Source organism: Equus przewalskii, chromosome 1, assembly GCF_037783145.1.
Source record: "Equus przewalskii isolate Varuska chromosome 1, EquPr2, whole genome shotgun sequence".
In the NCBI taxonomy this organism is placed as follows: domain Eukaryota; kingdom Metazoa; phylum Chordata; class Mammalia; order Perissodactyla; family Equidae; genus Equus; species Equus przewalskii.
The window spans coordinates 174,919,863-174,942,837 of NC_091831.1; the positions used below are offsets into that span (position 1 = coordinate 174,919,863).

The 22,975-nt window shown below is 39.8% G+C and overlaps 1 long non-coding RNA gene across 3 annotated transcripts in view; it reads left to right on the forward strand.

Annotated features, from left to right (window-relative positions):
* Positions 1-22,975, forward strand: part of LOC139084807 (uncharacterized) — a 121,591-nt gene that overhangs the window by 58,804 nt on the left and 39,812 nt on the right. For 2 of the 3 annotated variants that reach the window (XR_011542571.1, XR_011542582.1), the window contains one exon: positions 610-1,047. The exons of the other annotated variant lie outside the window; for it this stretch is intronic. This is a non-coding gene — a long non-coding RNA (uncharacterized lncRNA). Of the gene's footprint in view, positions 1-609; positions 1,048-22,975 lie in introns of those variants that run through there. 3 annotated transcript variants of the gene reach the window in all.

The window sequence follows — 22,975 nt, forward strand, 5'->3', positions numbered from 1 at the left end:
AGGATTTTAAAGGAACCATCCAAGAGGGCTGAAACTACCCTCTGCGTGTCTTCTGAGAACAGCTCTGCAAGGTTGCGAAAAACATGGCAAAGGGCTATTAAGGAATTCAGTGACAAGCGTGGCAGTTCTCTCTTCTCTTTGAGTGATTGGCATGGATATTGCAGTGAGTAAAATGTGGCCTCTGCTTGTTATCTATTGATGTCAAGGGCTGTAGCATCTGTCAGTGATTTTTCTCATGGCCTTATGTTCAATACCTTTCTCAGCCTCAGTGTGACCCAGTGATAAAATACAAAGATGCTCACAGGAGTGAGACAGGGTTGATGTTATTTTGGTCTAATGGGAAGGACAGAGTGTTAGGGAGCGTGGTTTTACACCAAATAGCCATACACTCTTGGGTCATTGGTTTCTAGGTCTAAAATAGTGCATTGGACAACATGATGTCTTAGCTTTCTCCGGGCTCTAAATTTCTTTGGTTTCTAGATAAGCCAGAATGGGGTTACCAGTGATGGGTTTTCAATAACATTATGTAATACACATTCACTATATCCAAACTGCCAGGCCTAATATCTACCTGTCTTTTAAAGATTCCACTAATGTCTTTTTCCATAGATGACAAGCTAAAATGATTTGGTACTGATGAAGGTGAAAGCATATATTGGGAGACTGCTGACCTCTGGATCCCACTCCCATCACCTGAAGAGAGAAGAAAGTCCAAAGTCAGCATTAAATGAGGCAAATGGCCAGTGAGGAAGACAGCCTCAAGTCCTTTTCCAGTATCCAGGTCTCCTGGGGCCAGGTGGCATTCAAGTCCTTTCCCTTGGCCAATTAGATCAAAGGCACTGGCTGCATCGCTCAAAATTAGGATGCCTGCTGTCACTAGGTCTCCTACTAGCTTATTTTTGCTTCAGTTCTAACCGATCACCTTCATGCCCAGGTCAACAGAAACCTGTGGTATTGGTACACGGACATTGCATTCTCTCTTGTGGTTCCCTACACCCTGCCCATTCCTTCATAAATAGTCCCTTTATTAAACTTTCCTCAAACTTCCCTATTTGAGTGTGTCATCTGTTCCTGCTGATACTGATATTGGACAAAGTGAAATTGAAAAAGGATGAACGTTACTCAGAGGGTCCAGATCCTCAAATGAAACATTGATTTGGATGAGAATCACACCATGGGATAGAGTTAGTGGTATTACCAGGTGTGGTAGGCTGAATAATGGACCTCAAAGCTGTCTGGTACTCAACCCAGAACCTGTAATTCTTATCTTGTTTGGTCAAAGAGACTTCGCAGATGTGATTAAGTTCATGATCTTCGTGGGAAGAGTATCCTGAGTTATCCAGGAGGGCCCGATGTAATCACAAGTGTTCTTATGAGAGGGAAGCAGGAGAGTCAGAGTTTGAGAAGATATGACAGTGGAAGCAGGGGACAGTGGAAGTGATGCCAATGCAAGAGGGGGTGGGGTGGGACACGAGCTGAGGAATGCAGGGGAGTTTCCAGGAGCTGGAAATGGATGCTCCCCTCGAGCCTACAGAAGGAATACTGGCACATTGATTTTAGAACTTCTGACCTCCACAACTGTAAGATAAGAAGTGTGTGTTGTTTTAAGCCACTAAGTTTATGGTAATTTGTAATAGCAGTAACAGGAGACTAATACACCAGAGCATGGGATCAACAGTTGGTTGGTTTCCATGGATTTATTTTTACACTTTAAAAAAACTTTTGAACATATATAAAAATAGAATAGTATAACGACCTCTTCTGTTATGATTTAAAAACATCTCGTAGGACCCAGCTTCTTTTCAGCTGTGGTGGGCATTCATCATTTTTTTTGGCTTCCCAGCATCTGAACCTTATGCTCTGTTTTGAGGACTTTAGCGTCTGATGTGTTCTTAGTGGGTGCAGAACCTGCCTCCCAGGACGACAGCGGAAAGTGCCGGTCACTTGCCTTCCAGACATTCCTTGCTGCTGTGCTACAGGCTGAAGACCTAGACTCTGCCAAGTACATGCACTCTACATTTTTTTTTTTGAGGAAGATTAGCCCTGAGCTAACATTTGCCTTTTTGCCGAGGAAGATGGTCCCTGAACTAATATCCATGCCCATCTTCCTCTACTTTTTATGTGGGATGCCTGCCACAGCATGGCTTGATAAACTGTGTGTATGTCTGCCATCGGGATCCGAATTGGTAAACTCCGGGCCGCCAAAGTGGAGAGGGCAAACTTAACCATGACGATACCAGGCTGGCCTCTCTACTGTTTTCTAGGATTGGTGACAGAAGCAAAGAGGGGGCAGTTGTAAATGGAATTCTCAGCTGGGCAGCGGCAGTGGAAGTAACTGCAGCAAGATGGTTTCTCAGGGATGAATCGGCGCTTCGCTAACCCCACCAGTTCTGCTGTATGGTTTGGGGTTTTGGTGCTGGTTGTACAGCTTCAAGCCGAATTTTCCAGACTCTGAATGAGTTTGACAAATTAGCTTTGTCCTTAAATTAGCTAGAGCTGGTTTATTGGTTTATGTTGCTGGAAACTGAGAACCTCAATACACACTTTTCCATTCTGCCATTTTTGCTATGTCGGCTCTGACCTCAGGCAAGCTTTCCTCTTGACCTTATCATGCAGGAATTACAGGCAGACATGGTAACCCCCAGAGAGAGAAGAAGTCACCTATACTTAACGTTTCTGTCTTCGGAGTGGAGGTCCATTTGCTCCAGCCTCTTAGCCGGTATTTCTCTCACTCCTCACTCACTAGTCTAGCATCTGAGGCCAGTTCATCAACGAATCACTAGCCGGAGGAAGGAGATGCCGTGATCATCTTAGATCAGTGAGAACCCCACTACATGGCTCTGTGGAGGAGGGTGGAGTCCCGCACAAAATCAGAGCTTTGCTTAAAGAGAATGCTGGGAGACGCATGTTGTATACTGAATCAACACTGTCAGCCACAAAGGAAGTTTCTGTGAAGGATAAAGAAGACACTGTGTGTAAAGCTTTTCACACTGTACCTGGCATACCTGAAGCATTCAAATGGAAACTTCCAATACTCATAACAAAATCCCTTGGGAAGCTTTGCAGAATACATATAACTCAGACTTCACCACAGACCTACTGAAATAAAGTATTTAGATGCGGGGTCTAGTTATCAATATTTTAAAAATTTCCTCAGGAGGTTCTCAATATATCCCTGGTTAAGAATCACCAAAGAGGAATGATTGCAGCATTTTACGTAAGATGGGACGGTGTTTCTAGTGGGTAATTCCTTGGAGCAGAACAAGCGAGAGACCTATTTGTTAAACGTGGTTTTATATTGTAGAGGGCTGACGACAAAGGGAACCCAGAAAGGTGATTCTTATACACCATATTAGCGATGTGGGTTTTTATCCAGAGGGCCTTCTACCTGGCTGGAATTTCCTGCTGCTGCTTTCTACTAACATGGGTTAATGTTAAATGGTTTTCAAGTTAAAGACTAAATAGTAAAAGATGTCAGTCCTCGTAAGGAGCCGTTGAGACCAGAGAAATTAAAGGCTTGAGTTGCTCTTAGGCTAAGCTGGTTGCCACTCTGAGAAAGGTGGATTGGTTTCTGGTTCTTCTGAGTTACGCGGCTCAGTGGTTTTTAACTTACCTGACACCTTTTTAATTGGCTGACATTACTGTTCAGGGTTTTGCCTGGAGATGGAGGCCAGGGGACTGGCATGGAGAATTGTAGCACCAACTGGAAAAAGTACATTTAACTTTGCTTTTTTAGGGCTTGGATGACCCTGTACTTCCTGCTGATCCTTAAATAAGTAAAGGTTAAAGAGGTGATGAAATGAGTTACACATTTAGTGAAAAACACTAGATGAAAATGGACACACAGCAAAAGCAGTCAGATCTCAGGATTTCAAGTTTTAAGATAACATGCCCACGTGGAGGGCAGTGTGCGCACAGGGGTTTGGAGTACTCAGGACATTAGCCAGGTTGTGGGTTAGGGGTTAGTTAGTGGGTTATAAGTTAATAGGAAATGGATCCAGCAACTCTAAACAGTTCTATTAAGACGTTTCTTCAAGTTAAAAATGAAGAAAGATACGGTATTTTTCTGAAGGAAGAGAAAGCTTTGTTTTTTAAAGATGTCAGAAGCTTAAGGATGTTTAAAGGCTCCTGACAAGGATTCATTGGAGAGGGACAGGTGGCAGATATGGAATATCAAAGGAATTATTTATAGTATAAGTTCTGGAAAAGGTCAGGGGTGCAAGGAGATATCGAGTACAGGTAGAGGGATTGGTCTTTGTTGGGAGGAAGAGAACCTTTCTCTCCTGCGGCTCACTGTGTAGGAATGCTCTCAGCTTTTCTGTTGTAGGGTGTGAAGCTGAGGGAGTGGCTGTGTGGCAGTGTGTGTTTTTTCTGTGAGGTCGAGTGAGAGATCGTTTGGTGAGACTAGAGGGAGTGGTAGGAATACTTGCAACTTAACGACACTGGAGGCAGCTCGCAGGATCTTTAGGTTTATGGGGAAAAGTTACCTAAAGAAAGGTAGGCCAATTTAAAGGCAGTGTGGAGGGCTCAGGTGAGTTGATGACCACAAATGTTTAGTGACATCAGTCTGTCCCATAATCTGTTTTCTGGTTTCCTCCAGCAATACTCAGGTCCCTGGGGGCGGGCAGCAAGAGACGCATATTTGGTTCATGCACGTTTGGGTTTTCACTAGGCAGGTTTGAGGAAAGAATAAAAGGTCGAGTTTAGGATGTTGAAATGGTGGTATATAAGCAGGATAAGGAAGGGAGTGAAAAGCAGAGTAGGCAGAAGGACGAGAAGAAAGAGGAAGTGCTAATGCGATTGATTCAAGGGGAGTGGTAGCTATGCGGGGAGAAATGTGGAAAATGAGTTGGAGAGTGAAATACTTGAATCCATGATTTTGCAGGTGATAAGCGGATTCACAGTGTGCTTATGGGAATGAGTGGTTGAGATGTCACTAAAGAAGAGGTGGTCAAGAAACCAAGTGGTCATGGTATCGTACCTTAAAGTGTCCCGGGATAATATAAGAATTGGGCTGGAAATGAGGATTGCTAGATAAGACCTAACTGAAAACTTTCCAGTAAATGAGGGGAAAAATCTAGGAGGAAGGTAGTTAACAGCAGTGAGGAGGGCTGGAGCATGTTATAGTCAAAAACTGTGTCTCAAAGGAGCAGGAATTTTAATGAAAGTAATAGTCCAGAGGTGGAAATAAGGAAGATGGATGATTCTGAACCTCTGTGGGACCTAGAGGTCCAATAAACAGCTTCCCCTTGATAGCACTCCAGGGGAAAAATACCGCCTTCACAGAGAGTCAGATTTCGGCTGAAATGAGGAGATGGCATGGCTCTTTTTCTCCCCTCTCTTTCCTGTCTGTGGGCAATCATATCCACTCCCATGGTTTCAATTATAACATAAATGACTACCAAAACTAAATGTCTAGCTCAGAACTATTCTTTGAGCTCCCTCCAGGCACGTATAACCTAATGCTTACTGAACATCAACTTGATGTCCCCCAGGCATCACAAACTCAACATTCCCAAAGCTGAACTCATCCTGGCTTTTCTTTCCTTCCCTATTCCATACCTCTGTGAATGCCATACCATCAATCCAGCTGCCCACGCCTGAATCCACAGCAAAACACTTGGCATCTCTTTCATCCCTACATTCAATGTTTCCTCATGCCTTGCCAATTCTATTTCCTGAATCTATTTAATCACACTGCCACCACTTCTAATCTGGGACAAATTTTCTTTTTTCCTGAATTACTTTTTCAGCCTTCTCACTGGTCTTCGCATCTAGGTTTTTCTCAAAATCCATTCTCCATACTACAGCCAGAGTAATTTCCAAAAGACAAATCTGATCATGTTACTATCCTGCTTAAAACTAAGCTTCCAATTGTCCTTATAAACCAGCACTGTTGAATAGAAATATAATGAGAGCCACATTTATAATTTAAAATTTCTAATGGCCACATTAAAAAAGTAAAAGGAAACAGATAAAATTAATTTTAATAATATATTTAACCCAACGTATCTAAAATATTATTTCGATATGTAATCAATATCAAAATTGAGATATTTTGCCTTCTTTCTTTTTGTACTAAGTCTTTGAAATCCAGGATGTATTCTACATGTACAACTCATGTGAGTTTGGACCAACCACATTTCAAGTGCTCAATAACCACAAGTGGCTAAAGGCTACCATATTAGATAGCATATGTCTACACTCTTTGAACCAACATAACAACTCTTTCCTTATCAGCCTCCTCAAACTGTTCTTATTCACCTATTTTCTTCTCATACTCTTTGTTCCAGCTGTATTAAATTATAGACTCTCAGAACTCTGAGTTTTGGAATTGTGTTTTTCTGTTTGGAAAATAATTCCTCTATTTTGTCAGGGTATGTTAGCTTAAGTTCCCCAGAAAATGAGTCTGAAGCAAAGGCTAACAAGCTCCTCCTTTACTAGAGAGCCTAACCCCAGGGAGCAGGAGTGAGGGACAAGGAGGGTGCGGCAGAGAAGGACGGAAGGACAGCCAACAAGGATGTGAAATGGAGTCTCCATTCAGGGAGACTGATCGCTCAGTGCTGGACAGCCCTCCGGAAGCTAACTCCTCTTAGGACAGTACATGGTGCTGGGGAGGAGGAGGGCTTTATCTACAATCCCTTCTCTCTCACTGGTCAAAGGGTCACCCCATGTGTATTAAATCCCCCACGCTTCAGGTTGCACATGTGCAGTCATTGAGTGAATTCTGAGGGACCAACAGGGAAGAACTAATGGGGGATTCAACAGACATGCAGGGCTGAGGCAAGGCAGTTTGAGGGTGCGACTGCACGAGGCTGGTCAGAGCCTAGCAAGAGCTGGTCATTTCCATGGCAGCTGGAGCATGAGCTGGGTGAGGCTGAGAGCACCCGTAATGGTGCATAAGATGATCTCACATATTTGGTAACTTCTGTTTATCCCGCAGGGGTCAGCTCATGTGTCACTTCCTTGGGAAAGCGCTCTCTGATCCTAAAACAAAATCGAATCCTTCCAGTATGTTCTCATGGTCTCCTACACTTACTTTCCTGTAATGAAACTCATCAGGTTATTGTTGTAATTTGTAGTATTGATGATTTGTCTTCCCCATGAAGTTTTAGGTTCTGTGAGGCCAGGTTCAGGGCTTTCTCTTACCATGAGATTTCCCCACCTCCGGCCCTACAGTGCTTCCCACAGCTCTCTCCCTGATATAGTGTAGGTGCTTAATAAATACTTACAGCGCAAATGAATGAAAGTTTGAGTTAGTAAAACATAAAACCATGTGTTTTTTCAGAGCAATCCTCTTTAGCAGAAGTACTTGCAGAATATAAACTGATTACTGAAGTTTAGTTTGCCTTGTTAAGCCTTTCATGGGCTGTCAGGCTGTAACCTGGAATAATGACATGGGTGGAAGGCTCACTCTGACCAAGAGGCTCTGTGTTCCCTTAGGTTCTCTTGTTTGCAAATTAGATTTGTCAGGTTAGAAGTTCAAATGAAAGCTCTTTTTTTTAAACCACTGCTCTTTGGAACATTCTAATGAGATCGATAGCTCCTGGGTTGTTGCTTCAGCATTCACATCTGATTTGAAAGAAATTGAAAGCTAAAAGGAAACCTCTGGACTCCAGAACAGCAGGTCCGTCAGGCAGCTCTCTCAGCTCTGTTCTTAAGCCGAGTCTTCAATGTGAAAAGGTTCTGACGACTGCCTTGTGCCCGGTGAGGAAAGCTGGGTAAAGGAGACGTCACAAAGGCAAGCAGCATCAGCTTTCATTCTGAACTTTTTCTTTGCCATCTTCAGTCAACTCATGTTATAGGCAAGTCATGCTGCCTGCTAATGATATTCCTATCTGACGACCCCACTACTGAGTGATGTCCACATTCCAGCTAATTCCAACCCCATTAAATATTTGGTATCTTTCTTGGAACCAATTAAGCAAACGAGAGAAACAAAATAGAACTCCCCTTTACCCAAGGGGTCATTCAACTGGAATTTTTATGACAAAGAAGAGCCTGGAAACTGGGTGTACTGCGGGGAGCCTTTAAATGCATGTAGAAGTGATTCGATCTGAAATTGCATGAAGTGATTCACCTTACTCCGGAGAGGACTGACAAACGAGGAAGTCACTTGTTTAGATTGTTAACCTTCCCTTGCCCAGCAAGGGTACTGCATCTTTTTGTTCTTAGATATTTTGAATCTTAAATCAAAACAGCAAAAACAAATTTTTAAAAAACTTATTCAAAATAACAGTAATAAAAAACTGGAAGATTATAAAGTTGGAGTCACTTACTACCTCGTGGATGAAAAGAGAGAAAACAACAGTAATTAGAAAAATGAAGTGTAGGCTACAGGACTCCATAGAAAAGTTTTATCAACGAATCTTCCATTATTGAGTGGGAAAGGCTTCATTTTGCTGGGTCACCAGGGCTGCGGAGTCTAACTGTGAAGTGGTGAACAAATATGCTCTCCAGACACGTCCATTTAGCATGTGCTCAATGAATATTATCGACGGACTTATTGGCCTGATGATCTTGTTGGTAAAAAGAGCCTGAAAAAGAAATTCCCAGATAACGAATTTCAGTTTTAACGAGTGTTTTTTATCTGGAATAGTTTCATGAGATCTTAATCAAGACAGCTTTGGTAGTGAACTTCCTGTTCAGGATGTTCTCACAGGCTACAAATAAGAGAGTGAAAAAGATGATAAATCCATGTTTTAATACTGGTTGTTACTCCAAAATCTTGCCCTTGAGAATTTTAAGGGAAATCTCTTTTTTTCTTCAGAAGGAAAATATGCTTCATTCTTAAGATATAGGATGTTTATTACATAGTAAAAGTTTGGGGTACAAACACGTCTTTGGGCTTCCAAGGCGGGTCATTGGCTTTGAGCCTCGTGTCTGGGTGAAAAGAACAGCTCTGTCATTCTCTACTCGTGAGGACGTGGGATGCCAGCTTGTGTGCAACAGAAAGAATGCTGAGTTGATTGCGAATATATTAGCACATGTAAAGTGCATATTCTGGACTCTGTTTGGCACATGGTTGGTATTTAATAATAACAAGTTCTAACTGTTAATTATTGTGATTGGTGCTTATTATTTCTTGCTGGGGGAAAAGAAGAAATTGTTCTGTCCTCTGTCGTTAACTCCACGTGGGATTTGCTAATTATAACTCTCCCAGGGCCTTTGCACTAAGCAGATGGCCGTCGTGTGCTGCCTGCTTTGTGAGCAGACCTCATGGATCCCCACAGCAACCCTGGGAGCAGGTACTGCTCTGCACGCTCTGTGGATGAGAGAGCTGAGGCCGAGAGAGCAAGGGAGCCTCACCCAAGGCCACAGGGCACGGAAACAGCAGAGCTGGTCTGACTCCAGAGTTTCAAAGGCAGATTACTGGGCTCCACCCCTGGAGGTTCTGTTTCCAGTAGTTCTAAGTCTGGGGCCTGGTGCGTTTTCAACAAATTCTCCTGAGAGGTTTTGAAATGGAGATCACATAGAGCCGAGTTAGAGTATGAAGATACTTATGTCTAAGCATCTGCTCCTTAATTAATTAATTGAGTTTCTACTAGGCAGTAAAGCACATGGGATACAAAGTTAGAATACCCTTGGTGTTTAGATGATCCTCTCTTGGTGTTTTGGGGTCTGTAATCTCCACTGTGAAAGAAGGAAGTTATCTCAAGCTATCAGCATTCTGTAGGACCCAGGGTATTAAGAGCAATATCCCTTGTAGCCACCTGATTCATACGTCTTTTTATATTATATCTGGAGGATTTTTTAAAAATAAAGACAACTAAAAACTACATTGGAATAACTTTATAAATAGGGTTCTGATGACTCATATCAATTTTTCTGTCTCAAGGCTCTGTTCAGAGAATAATCTGTTGCATTCAGAATAACCTGAATCAGACCACTTATCCAGATCTGGCTTAGAGGACCATCTGTCGTATTTAGACCTGGATTTCTCTCCTCGCTTTGTCCATGGGGTTTTCCTCCAGCTTGTGCAGGTTTGGCACATCCTGGTGTTCTTAATCTCATTCTTTGTTCCCGTGTTTACTGAGAGTTGTCTTTAAACATGATCACGATCCCTTGGGTTCTCAGCATCCGGCTCCCAAATGTCTCCTTAAGAGTGGCCTTTTTTGTTCTTCCTTTTTTGTTCTGCTATTTTGAGCCAAGTGCCTGGCGTATGCCCCCGGGGGTGCCTCCCGCACACTTTCCTCTGCTGGGATGACACAAAGTGTCAGGTCCACTCCATTCCAAGCCTTCATGGACATCCTGCCACAGCCTGAGTTATTCAGCAAACATCCTCATGCCTGAAGAAGGAGCTTAAAGCTCAAAAGGTATGGGATATATGACTATGTTAAAACCCAACATCTTTTAAAACATACGTTTTTTCCATTACCAGGAAAAGTATGCGAGAATATATAGATTTAAACTAACTTGTCATTTCAGGAAAAGTTTGTGTCTGTTCCAAGAGGAGCATTAAATTGCCCCAAATTTTATTTTCTATTTTCTTATCCAGAGAGCTGTCATTAAGATTCATTGGTCCCTGAATCAATTTATACATTTCTTTACTTTACATTTCCCCACTGCATCTTCCAGAATAGTCTCCATACCAAAGACACTCACAAATTTTATTGACCCACTGACTGACTTTTTGGAACATGACACAGGCTGACAGATGTTTTGCCAGCCATCGAGGGATTGTATACCACTGGTAGAAATTATTAACTTGCAGAAATCAATAGCCTGAATGTGCCATAAGCACTTACTTTCAAGCACAGGTTTTATCGAAAAGAATTACATGAATTTACTTCGGATGGAGGAACAATTTATTTTTCATTACTTTATTTTATAAACATGAACTTTATAGTTTTCATTGCCATCTTTTTATCACTTTGAAACACATTTTATGTACTGCTGACACAAAATTAGCTACACTTCCAGTTGCTAGTGCTCTAAAGCACAAATCTGAGACAGACTGGGAAGGTTTTCTGATCTCTTCTTCAAAATTTTTTATTGCAAAGAATGAGAGTAGTATTGGAAGAATGAAGACAGGTAAATGCTCTTCAATTTTTCTTAAGGGATAAGAAATTTCCTGTTGACTATAGTCTGGGCGAGCAAATGATTCTAGGCAAGAGGTTGGAATTGATGATTAAAGAAATGGATGGAGCACAGCCAGCAAAGGGAGCAGTGATTCCTGGAGGCTGGTCTGTGTTTAAGTAGAAACATTATCACAGTAATCCAGTTTCCTTCTTTGATGGGGTTGTTAGATCAGTCCGTCAGAGGAATGCACAAAGTAGGGTATTTGGACTAAAGCAAGGCATTGTCCAAGTCTTTCAAGGTATCTTTGGGTAAAGATGGTGGATGGTTAGCTGAGTGTTGATGATATGAGGTGAATGGTTGAAAGACTTTATCGAGAGACTATTATTTAGTGCATCAGTGTCATCAGTCAGTTTTCATAAAGGCATATCTTAGGACTCTGTCCTTGACCCCATTACATTCTTTTTTAGCGATCAACAGAGGCAATGTGGTATCATACAATTACAGATTATCTGAGCTCAAATCCTGCTTCCACCACTTATTAGAATGTGACCTTGGACAATTACCGAATCTTTGTAAGCTGCTATTTCCTCACCTTTAAAAATGGCAATAGTAATAGTATCTGCCTCATTGAGTTTTTGCAAAGACTAAGTAGGATAAATCATGTGACTCAGTTATCAAAGCATGAACACATAGTGAGTGCTCAAATAGTTAGTTATTGTTGTTACCTACATGGACATGGGTATAGAATTCCAAGTCATCAAACTTGTGCATAGAATAAACCAGAAGAAAGGGAATAGATTCTGTATGACAGGGTCTTGACTACTGGAGGGCCATACTTATACCCTTGCCTCCTACTTAAATTCCAACATCCTTGTTATTCTAAAACAGGAAGACATTTGACAAGGTGAAGCATTATTAGGAATATATTTAAGATATTCCTGGATATCGTGGATATATATCCCAAAACTCAAATGACCAAGTGCTATATGTAGGATACATAAAAAAGGACATATAAGAAAGACTTAGGAGTTGATTATCAGAAAGCTCAATATGAGTTAGGAGAGTGATATAGTCACAAATAAACAAGCAGTCACACAATCCTAGGCTGCGTTAACATGAACGTATATTGTTACCAGGATTGGAAATACAAAGGTTACTAGTTACACATTTCTGAAGTGTTTTGTTTCATTGTTGAGCACTACAATTTAAATGACAATAACCTGGAGTGTGTTCAAAGAACGGTGGCTGAAAAGGCAAAAAACTCAAAACCAGAGCATGAAAGGTATATTTGAAATTATAGGATGTTTAACTTGGAGACAAGGGAACATGGGGAAAAAAATTGACTGGAGGACTTAGATTGGCTTTTTCTTTTTTCAACTGTTAAATTTTCATTTAATCACTATTTTTTTAATACCAATAGATTCATTTCAGGATTCTATCACATTTGTAGCACATCATTTATTCCCTAAACAAAAATATTCATCACATGTGTAAATCCTGTCATGATGTCACTTTTCGGAGCCTCTACAAGAGCTGTTTGGGGTTGTTTTCATGAATACATCCACATAGTTTAAAAGTGTATGTTAGGACTGGGTTTTCTGGTCCAGGTGTTTCCTTATTCTCTCCCTTCCACACATACGTTGATTCAACTTTTTGGTAGTGAGGCAGTCCATCTCAAATTAATGAAAACAGGGAGTGGCTCTTGTTGCAGTAATGAGATCCCAGTTACAACGTTCGGGTTCAGACTAAACGACCACTCTGAAACTGCAGAGGAATTTTTGTTTTTTTGGAAGATTAATGCTGAGCTAAAATCTGCTGCCAATCCTTCTCTTTTTGCTAAGGAAGACGGGCCCTGAGCTAACATCCATGCCCATCTTCCTCTACTTTATATGTGGGACGCCTACCACAGCATGGTGTGCCAAGCGTGCCACGTCCACACCTGGGATCTGAACCAGGGAACCCCGGGCTGCTGAAGTGGAACATGAGAAGTTAACCGCTGAGCCACTGGGCTGGCCCCTGCAGAGGAATTTTAGAGTCAGCTTGGGTTGTTGGGTCAAATCACTGTAATATGTCTCCCAATCATTCATTCTAAAATAACTGTGGTTAGTCAGAATATTGCCTATTTTAACCATCTGAGATTTCACACCTTACGCTTGGGATAGTTTGAAGGTATAGAGGGAAGAAATGTACATTTTGGGCTAAATGTTATTCTAGTTTTAGATGTGGGAATCTCTAATTTATAAATTCTTTCCTATTTTACCTAATTTTTAAAGTATATAAATTTACCCATCAGTAATTAAAGGGGTAAGATTATTCTTGGTTGAATACCACCAAGTTTTCAGATTCTAAGAGTGAGTTTGCATATCTTTCATGAATTTTCTTCCCTGACCAAGAGGTCTAATAATAGTTGTGTTAATGATATCATACTTTACATTAATTTGACACATTAACTTTTGTACATATATTTTTACATGCATTATCTTATTTAAAAATTCTCCAGTTGACCTCTTAAGCAGATAATGAGACTGAGACTCCATGAGGTTCAATGATGAAACTTCATAGCTAGCAAGGGGCAGAACCAGGACCAGACCCTCATTCATCTCACTCTGACTTTCTTTTTTTTCTTTGAGTTAGTGGTGTTAGATGTCAGCAATTTTATCAGTGAGAAGGGACTTCTCTTTGGTTGGAGAAAATTGCCTTTCCCTTTCACAGTGTCCTTTTGCTTTATTGCGAAGTCTATTTGTAGAACAATGCCAGCTTTGAAATATCACGTACCTCAGATTCAGAAATCATGTCCTACCTGCAGTGACGTGATGCTTATCGGAGGAAGCGGATGTCACTGCTTGGGCTCTGGAGAGTCTGTGCATTGAGCCAGACCAGGTAGGCTGTGTGGGGAGGCTGGTCAGATATGTAGGGCATGCTGGCTCTCTAGGGATGAAGTATTATGTCTGGGACATCTGATGGCAGGTGTGCGATGTCATCACAGAGACTATGACTCAGAGGTATATCCTGGGCTGTTGCCAGGCTCATGGCCATGGGACTCAGTGCAGTAGGAGTCGGGAATTGAGGAGAGAAGGTGAGAGCAAGGAACCAGTGTGAAATTTACCAGAGTTGAGACCCTTCACTTGGAAACGAATCTCCAAGAATGCGAAGAAATTTGGTGTGACAAGGGAGAGCTACACGACATCAGCAGTAGGACTGGACAAATGCCAGATCAGGGAGTCAGATGGGCCATTACAGCTGAAAAATAAATTGCTTGAGAAATATGGATTTTTAGATTTTTTTGCATTGTTTCTAGGTTTTTATGTGTTTTTAAAAATTAATACTTTTTAATATTAAATAACAAAATATTTGGCTTTTTTGTTTCTTCAAAAAAATCTAAGTTAAAGTTTAAATGGAAAATATTAGGGCAAAAGTAGGCATCTTTAACAATTCTTGATGTCATATAAAATCTTTTTTTCAATTGTGAAACAAATGCCTGATTGTAATAGTAAAAGATGGGTATTCCTTGATTCAAATCAAGATAACAAAAATAATACAAAGATCCTCCAAATTCATGGCCTACAAATGCTGAACAAAATACTCTAAAAATGTCCTTGAATTCATAGCTGAGTATGCAAGAATGAAAGAGAAATTCCCAGCTGCCAGAAATGAAGAGGGAAATGAAAACCGGAGCAGAATGTGCAAACTTGGGCTCTGTCTGCTCCGGTGGAGAGGTCTGGAGAATTCCTGTGTGGTCACAGGACACAGGGCCTGGGGCCTGAGGAAGGCAGAGTGGCCCTGAGCTCCCAGTGTGAAATCAGGAAAATTGCTAGGAATTTTAGTTCTTCCTGGGTTATAGGTGAGAAAAAAATCTTGCCTGAAAAATGTAAACCTCAACACTATGTTTTGAACATAATGCTCTTCCTGTAAATTGATTCTACCAATCTCACAAAGATACCAGAAAGATAAATTTAATAAAGTATGAAACAACTTTGATTTTTGGCATAAATTTTCTATATAAATATGAATACATATACAACATAAAAATAAAAAAATGTTCTTTGGCTGGTTTCAATGTTCAAAGGGAACAGTTGAAGATCTGTTAGACGCAAGGTTCTTAATCTGGACTCTTAAGGCTCCTTGACAACACGGTAGGTACGTGGGTGTGTGTGTTTAGAGAGGTAACGTTTAAGTTATTACTAGTACTTCAAAATATGGTTCTGTACTGGAAACGGCTTGTTCAACAGAGATAAAGTTGCACGGGCTATTAAATAGAATTTTTAAAATATACAAAATATATAAAAAACCGTTAGTTTCATGGGATAATACTTAATAAAAAATATATTTGAGTGTCAAAAACTTTTAAATCATGAATTAGTCGACATCGAGAACCTTTAAAGGTAAACGCGGGCAAATCCTATTGTCTCTCTGTCGTGAAGCCAATAGCACAGCTAGTGTCTGTGCAGTACAAAGGAAGCCACGAAGTGAGCCTTGGTTTGAGGAGCTGAAAATATATAGAGCTATATAAAATGAGTAGTGAGTTGGTGGTAGTTGTACCATCATCCGTGGAGCTCTAGTATGGTACTATTCCCACTGAAAGGTCCACTAGGGAGCTGTCAATCAGTGGTTGAGTTGATACAGCTCCAGAGACCATCACCTAACAATGAAATCTGACTAGTGTCAGGCATGCGCAAGGCTCCCTTACCTGCCTTATCCTCTGCTCCTTTTTTGACAGCTCCAGAATGGAGTTTATTTCCTGCATTTAATGGATTTGTCATAAACCTTAATTGAATCTTCCAGATAAAAGAAATTGAGGACAACTTCAATAGTCTAGCTTGTAGCCTTGCTAGATTCCTCAGGACCTGCGTATCTATCCGGGCACTCAGACGATGGGCTGGGATAATTGCAAATCATCCTTATCAGGTCCAAAGTATAAATCCTTTTTGGTCTTTCTAAAGGTTCAGACTTAACGATTTTAGGAAGGAGAAGGATTTCAGTAAAAGAATTTGTAGTTGGAGGATCAAATTCTCTAACCACTTTTTTCCCTGAAAGAAAATCAGATAGCATTTAAGAATCAAATTTACTATTAGGACACTTACTCCTTAGGCAGAAAATGTTTTGCAAATATAACATAATTACTTTTTGAAATGATAACCGATAAATTTGTTTTTTTGGTGTATTTTTCAAGATTAGAATAATCAAGTGCATGTATGATCAAATACAAGGTACTATTTTCTGAATCACGTAAAACTTTAAAACTGGGCAGGATATTTGGGATAGTAACTACTGTTAAAATACATAGGCCATTTTATCGCTCAGGCTCAATGTCTGATCAAGTCTTTCCATGAATTGACAGAAGAAGATTTTGGATTCATGTATTCCGATCTAAAATTGTATCAAAGAGCTCTGCAGCTGAAAACCAGATGCAGTCTATTATTTCTTCCCCATGGTCAATATTTTTCCTATTATGAGTGAGAAGAAAAATAGAAGAAAACATTGGAGCTTTATAAAATGAACTATTTCTACAAAGTGCTTGTTTGTTCGGTCTTAGAAATCTTGGGTATAATCAAATCAGTTGTATTTTTGACAGTTGTTTCCGAAGTTGTATTATGCAAAACCAAGATTTCTGGGGAACAGGGAAAACACTATCAAGCAATATCAGTTTTCTAGCGAAATAGAGATGATTGATGTGGAAAATTGATACCTAAGGATACAGGGATATTTTCTCTTATTTATGACTTTCTGAATAAGCAATTTTATTAGTGCCCTTCTTCAAATAAAACGGTTGTGCAAAACATTCAGTTTTGAGAACAGCTTCCCCTGATGTTTAGAAAAAATCCATCTATCAAAGTTTTGGTACTTCTATATTGTTTTGAAATTAGACTTCTAACTCTACAATTGAAGCATCTCATTTCTCTCCTTTATTCAGCTTGGCCAGTGAGCTTTCACTTTTTATTTATGTTTTCCTGTTTCCCTAGAGCTATTGGAGTTGTTTCTAAGCAGAGATATTTGAAGATTTAATAAAAGTATGAATTAATATGACTCCTTTTTTTGCTTCCCTGCAATCCTGCCTTGGCTTTTGCAAAAATCATCTTATTAGTCTTCATGATAAATTAATCACATGGTATTTTAATTATCTGTTCATATTATCCATAACATGTTTTAAAATCTATATATCCCAGCAGGAGCAGGGTCCATAGAAAATGTAAATGTTAGGGTTTGTTGACTGACCATCTGAACAAATGAATGATGAAGAAGCAAGATTACTTATTGTTAGTAGGTTCTTGGAACTACTTATAGTTGCTACAGTATTAAGAATTGAGCTAGGGTAGATAAGCGTGGCAGGATAAACTCAGAATAAATGACTTATCTCTAATTTTTAGGTCCTGAATTGTGAGGGAATTTCTAAATAAAATCCGACATTTTAAAATTTGAATGGTTTGGAAAGTGTTGGTAGTAATGACATAATTAATCCTGAGAATAATATTGAAAACTGAGGCATCTTTTTAATGTACTGCCCGGATTATTTGGTCACACAAATAGGAGATATAATTATTAGCATCACGTGCTTGATCTGTGGGGATAATTTCGAGTACAGGTAATAAGTAGCCCTGACTCAGATAGGGTTAAGCAATAAGGAAATCTATTATTTCTCATAATTGGAAGTCCAGAGGCAGGATGGATCCCAGACATCAATAATGCTATCAAGACCTTGCTTCATTTAGTCTTTTCATTCTCTTGTCCTCAACATTAACTTTCTCTTACAACTGGTTTTTCTTAGGAAACAAGATCCTTGCTGTAACTCCATGTGTCTAGTCCAGACGTGAGAACGTCCAGGAGAAGCGGAACTGCGTCTCTCCTTGGTTTCCATTTTTAAGATCTAGGAAAATTTTCCCAGAATTTCTCCAAAATATTTTCTCCCATGTTTCACTGGGCATTGTTGGATCTCATGCCCATTCCTAAAGCAGTCACCAGCTATGGCAATGGGATTATCTTGATTGGCTTGCTTCAGTGGTTCTCAACCTTGATGCACTTTAGCATCATGAGGAGATTGAAAAATTGTCAGTGCTCGGGTCACACCAAGATTAATCAAATCAGACTCTCTGGAAGTGTGTCCTAGGTATCATTATTTTTCAAAATCCCCCATGCAATGATAACGCATATGACGGTTGAGAACTACGGCTTGGATGCAGACTCTGAGGGGGCCTGGTGACCATGTGATCACCACAGTTACTTCTGGACATAGAAGGTGGCTTTTGACCGCCCTCAGGGGGCTTTGAACTGACATGAGGAAACTGCTTGTTAGCATTCACTCTCACCCAGCTTCCCTTGTGGATATGAGTATGCACGTACAAGACAGCTGACCAGGGTTAGAATCTGTGAACTGTGAACACGATTGGATTGAGCAAAAATTAAATTCAGCTTCTTACCAAAGAATGCTAAATTGAACCCATCAGTCAAGGAGTCCCCAAAAGATTTACAAAAATTCATTTTCTCTTCCTATTTGGTATGTTTTAGAGGAGTATTTAGGCCAAATCTCCAGATGATCTCATTAGTCCCTTTTCTCAGTTGTATAGTCTCTTCCATCAGGGATGAGTACCTTACAGGAGCTTAGGTGTCAGAAATACCTGGGCAACCTCGGGTTACTCTTATGAATCCTCTAAACCTCATTTTACTTATCTATAAAATGGGGATAGTAGCTCCCATTTCAGAGTTGTTTCAAAAATTAAATTAGCTTATGAAGGAAAAGCACTTAAGCGTAGGAAAAGCACAGAAAATGAGCTGATGATAATTATTCGATGTGCATTTGGCGGATGATGACTAAGCTGTTAGCATTACTAACCCAAAGAACATATTTATTTATTCTGTCTGTCTCTTGATGCTCCCTCGCAGAACCCTCCCTCACTTCTGGTATCTGTGTCTCTCTTTTTGCTTTTCCTGTGGCACTTTTGTCTATCCATATCATTTATTTTTATATGTACAATAAATTCAAATCAGACTTAAATTGCGAAATTTTCCCTCCCCAATTTAATTATGCTTACAAATTTGACTATTCAAATTTAACTTGTAGTCTCGTCTTTCCTCATTCTCTGGTTCCCTGATGGGACTTGTGTGGGTGAATTTTGGGGGGGTTCTCTTTGATTAACTGTGCTTGTAACCAACATATTCATTTTGCTCTTTTTTTTCATGTAATGCTTTATTGTCTGAATCAAGTATTTTCAGGTTGACTTGAATGACTGTTTTCAGGATATATTCTGAGAGGTCTCAATACTGAAAAAAAAAAGGAAAAGGAAAAAAGACTGCATTTTTATCAATACAAAAATGGCAGCTATGACAGTTTGAAAAATCTGCAAGAAAACAGGAATGCCGTTTTCCGGAGGACTTCCCTCGCGGCTCCCAACACCTCCTCCTGGAAATGCTGCTCTCTCTTCCCTCCCCGGCCCTCTGTGCTCTCGCTTCTGGACCTTCATGGGCTGTGCCCTCTTTCTTGACTGATCATCCCTGTTCACCTGGCTGCCTTCTAACTATCTTTTCTTCCCTTAGCTTCTGCCTCCCAGTCAAAAAGCCTTTCCTGACCTCTCACCTCTGGACGAGGCATCCCCTCCAATGATTTCTGTAACACCTTCTGTCACTGTCGCATTATTGCACCACACACCATTGCTTAACTGTTGCCTTCTCTGGACTCCATACTCAGAAAGGGCGTCACCATGGCCCGGTTGGGGCATAGCATGGTGCTGGGCACGTTCCCACTTTAAATGAAAACCCTGTTTCCTTCCATGACTGCGTGCGCGTCAAAGGCCTGTAGAATTAAGGGTAGATGATCACGTATCCTCAGAATATTCTGCTTGCTTATAGATTTATTTCCCTAAGATCCCCATAATAGTAAGTATCCATCTAATTTTGTTTACAAAAACCTTTTCCATGTTACTGATATAAAACTTATGTTTTTGTTTAGCTTCCTTTTGTTTAGTACAACTGGTATGTTTTCTCCTTCGTCTCAGGAGACATCCTTTTTCCCTCCTGGCTGGTGGAATTATTTCTGACTTTTTCAATACCTTTATTTTAATCCCAGCCTCCCTTTGGGGAGATTTGTCTTGCGTTTCCCTGCTCAATGATTCTTTTGAAGCTGTTGCAACGAGGTGCAGTAACTTGATTTTGAGATTTCAAGTAGAGAGTTTCGATCCTGTGCACTGGGCTTCGCAGAATCACCGTGGAATGCTTCATCCACTCTTTAATGCCTTGTCTTTGTTCTTTTTTTGCTGAAGGCACACAGATTTTACAAATATATTGGGCCTTTGAACAGAATCATCCAAGCAAGAATTCTCTGGGATGTACTTGAGATGTGATCATTCTGGATTAGTAAAAAAGGATCTTATTTGCTACTGACTTAAAAAATATATCTTTTCCTGTTACAACTCTACTCTTGTTTTCTTTAAACTATATTTCTAACTATTTTAATTGATTTTTTTGTCAATATATACACTATTTTTGAAGTTTGTTACTTCTCTCTGGTTTCTCTTTTGATAGGACATTATCATATTCAAAATAATCTTGTGATTACTGCCTCTTACAATGTCAGAAGGGTTGAAAAAAAGACTAGAAAGAGTAAGCCAGCATTTAGGCCAAATTACTTGGATAACAGAATACAAAAAGGGGTGAATGAAGAAAATGCATTTGGGGTTGTTGATTTTCAGTAAAGTACGTAGTAGATGGTCTCATGAAATTTTATTTACTAAATTAATTAAATTGACTTAGCTAGAAACATCAAAAATTCAACTGAAAATTGGCCCAACTATCACAAACCAGATAATAAAATATATATCACATATTGAAGTAGGTAGCTTAGATTGTAGTTAGTAGAAAAGCTCAGTTTTGGATTTTTCATAGCTTTTTCTGAACGTCATGGAACTAGAAATAAGTGATGAAAAGTTTAGTTTATATATCATTCAATAACAATAGAAAATATCACTAAAGTTTTGAAATTTTATGCAATTTTTGTGGACAGTTATAAATATGGTTAAAGTACAACAAAGCAAGAGTCAATTTAGAAAAATGAAATTAAAATGAACAGGAGAAAATTTTAGTTATGACCACAAACGATAATTTAAGAAAAGTGGAAGGCAATACTTGAAATGGTCCAGGTTTCTTCTTTTATGTTTCATCTACTTCCTTGTGATTCCCCCTGAGAACTCAGGTCTTTGTCGTGTTCCCTGTCCCCTTGCGTCTCCTAGAAAAGCCATTTATTCTAGGAATGTCGGAGAACACATCTGAGTGGATGTCTTGCTCTCAGAGCTGCAACACCATGCCAAAAATTTGGTCCTATATCTCCAATAACCAACAGGGTATTTTCTCTTTCAGGAATCTGGCTTCATTTCAAACACAAAACTCCTAGAACCCTTAATATTTACCTTAGATTTCACACGCAGCGTTTCCCTCCCCTACCACAAACTTACCTATTTCTCTAAAGTGTCCTACAGGACTGAAATCTTAAGTTTATTTTTGATTTTTTCTTCATTATTCCTTATATCTAATTTATTTATCTAATGGATCCTGCCATTTTGTCCATAGTGTATTTTTCTCATCAGAGATCTCCTCCGTTTCACAGAAGGTGCCTCAAGTGTGAATCTCTGTAATAGTTTTCTAACAGTTTCCTGTATACCAGGTTATCATTGGCCTTTTGAGTTATATTATCCCTCCCCTCCAGAATATATGGTGCTTATTTTTCCCTAATCTTATTGAAATGACTAAAATTCGTCTGTGCACGTGTGTGTATATGTGTGCACACATGGTGCACACGTGAGTTAAAATTGCTGTCAGTGCTATAACAAAAGTGATTTTGAAGAATTTGTGGAGAGTATAGTGGAAGTCTGAGGAATTTGTGACAAATGTAGTGAAGATAGGCTTGGACTGAAGGAAGAACCATTTAGCCTGTGATTCAGCTGAGATAACGGAAAGCACCAGGCAAAGAAAGTGGGCTTCCCAGAGAGAGTGAAGTGAACCACTGAAGCCGGACCAGCCAAAGCTGGGAGTAAGGAGCTGGGGAAGCAGGCAGCAAATTGAAGACTTTGGGGACTTTACAGGAGCCCAGCTCACGGTTGGAGGCAGGGTGTGTTTACCCTGAGGCTCACTTGGCCATGAATGTGGGAATGAAAAGCTGGAGCTACAGTGAGGGGCCTGGAATAAGGGTGAATAAAGCAGTTGTGACAGGAGTTTTTCTCGTAGCTACCTTCAGTCTGTCCTAACAAACACTGGGCTTTCCTTTGCAGTGCATCAAACATAACTGGGACAACCTCGCCCCACTGAACTCCAAGAGAGGCTAGAAAGCAAAGAGATTACCTTTTTGGCCTCCGTAGTGGTGATGAGAAAGGGAATATGGTGAAACAACTGACAAGGTCTGTCCCTACAGGAATCCGGACCAAAGCAGAAAGTAACAGTGAAGGAAGGAGACTCACAAATTTGTCTAAGAACTGACCCCTATAAAAGTACTCATCTCAGAAGGATTTAAACATTAGACTGCCCCCAACACACATTTTAGAGAAATGAGATAATCCCAATCCTTACCAAAGTCTTCTAAAATATTTAGAAATAGTGGAAAATCTCCAATTTATTTTATGAAATCTAACAGAGCAGAAAATAGAAAACTACATACTGATATAATTTGTGAATTTAGATACCAATTTCAAAGTATTATTTTTAATAGAATTTAGCTGTATATATATTTGTATTGAGATATAGTTGACATATGACGTTGTATAAAGTTAAGGCATACACGTGTTGGTTTGATACATTTCTGTAGTATTGCAATACAATTACTGTAGTAGAGTTAGCTAATACCTGTATCATGTCACATATTATTTTGTTTTTGTATTTTTTTTGTGTTGAAAACAGTTGAGATTCAGTCTCTTAGCAACTTTAAAGTCTAGGATTTAGCTGTATATTAAATAAATACTGTAATGAGATCAAGTAGGGT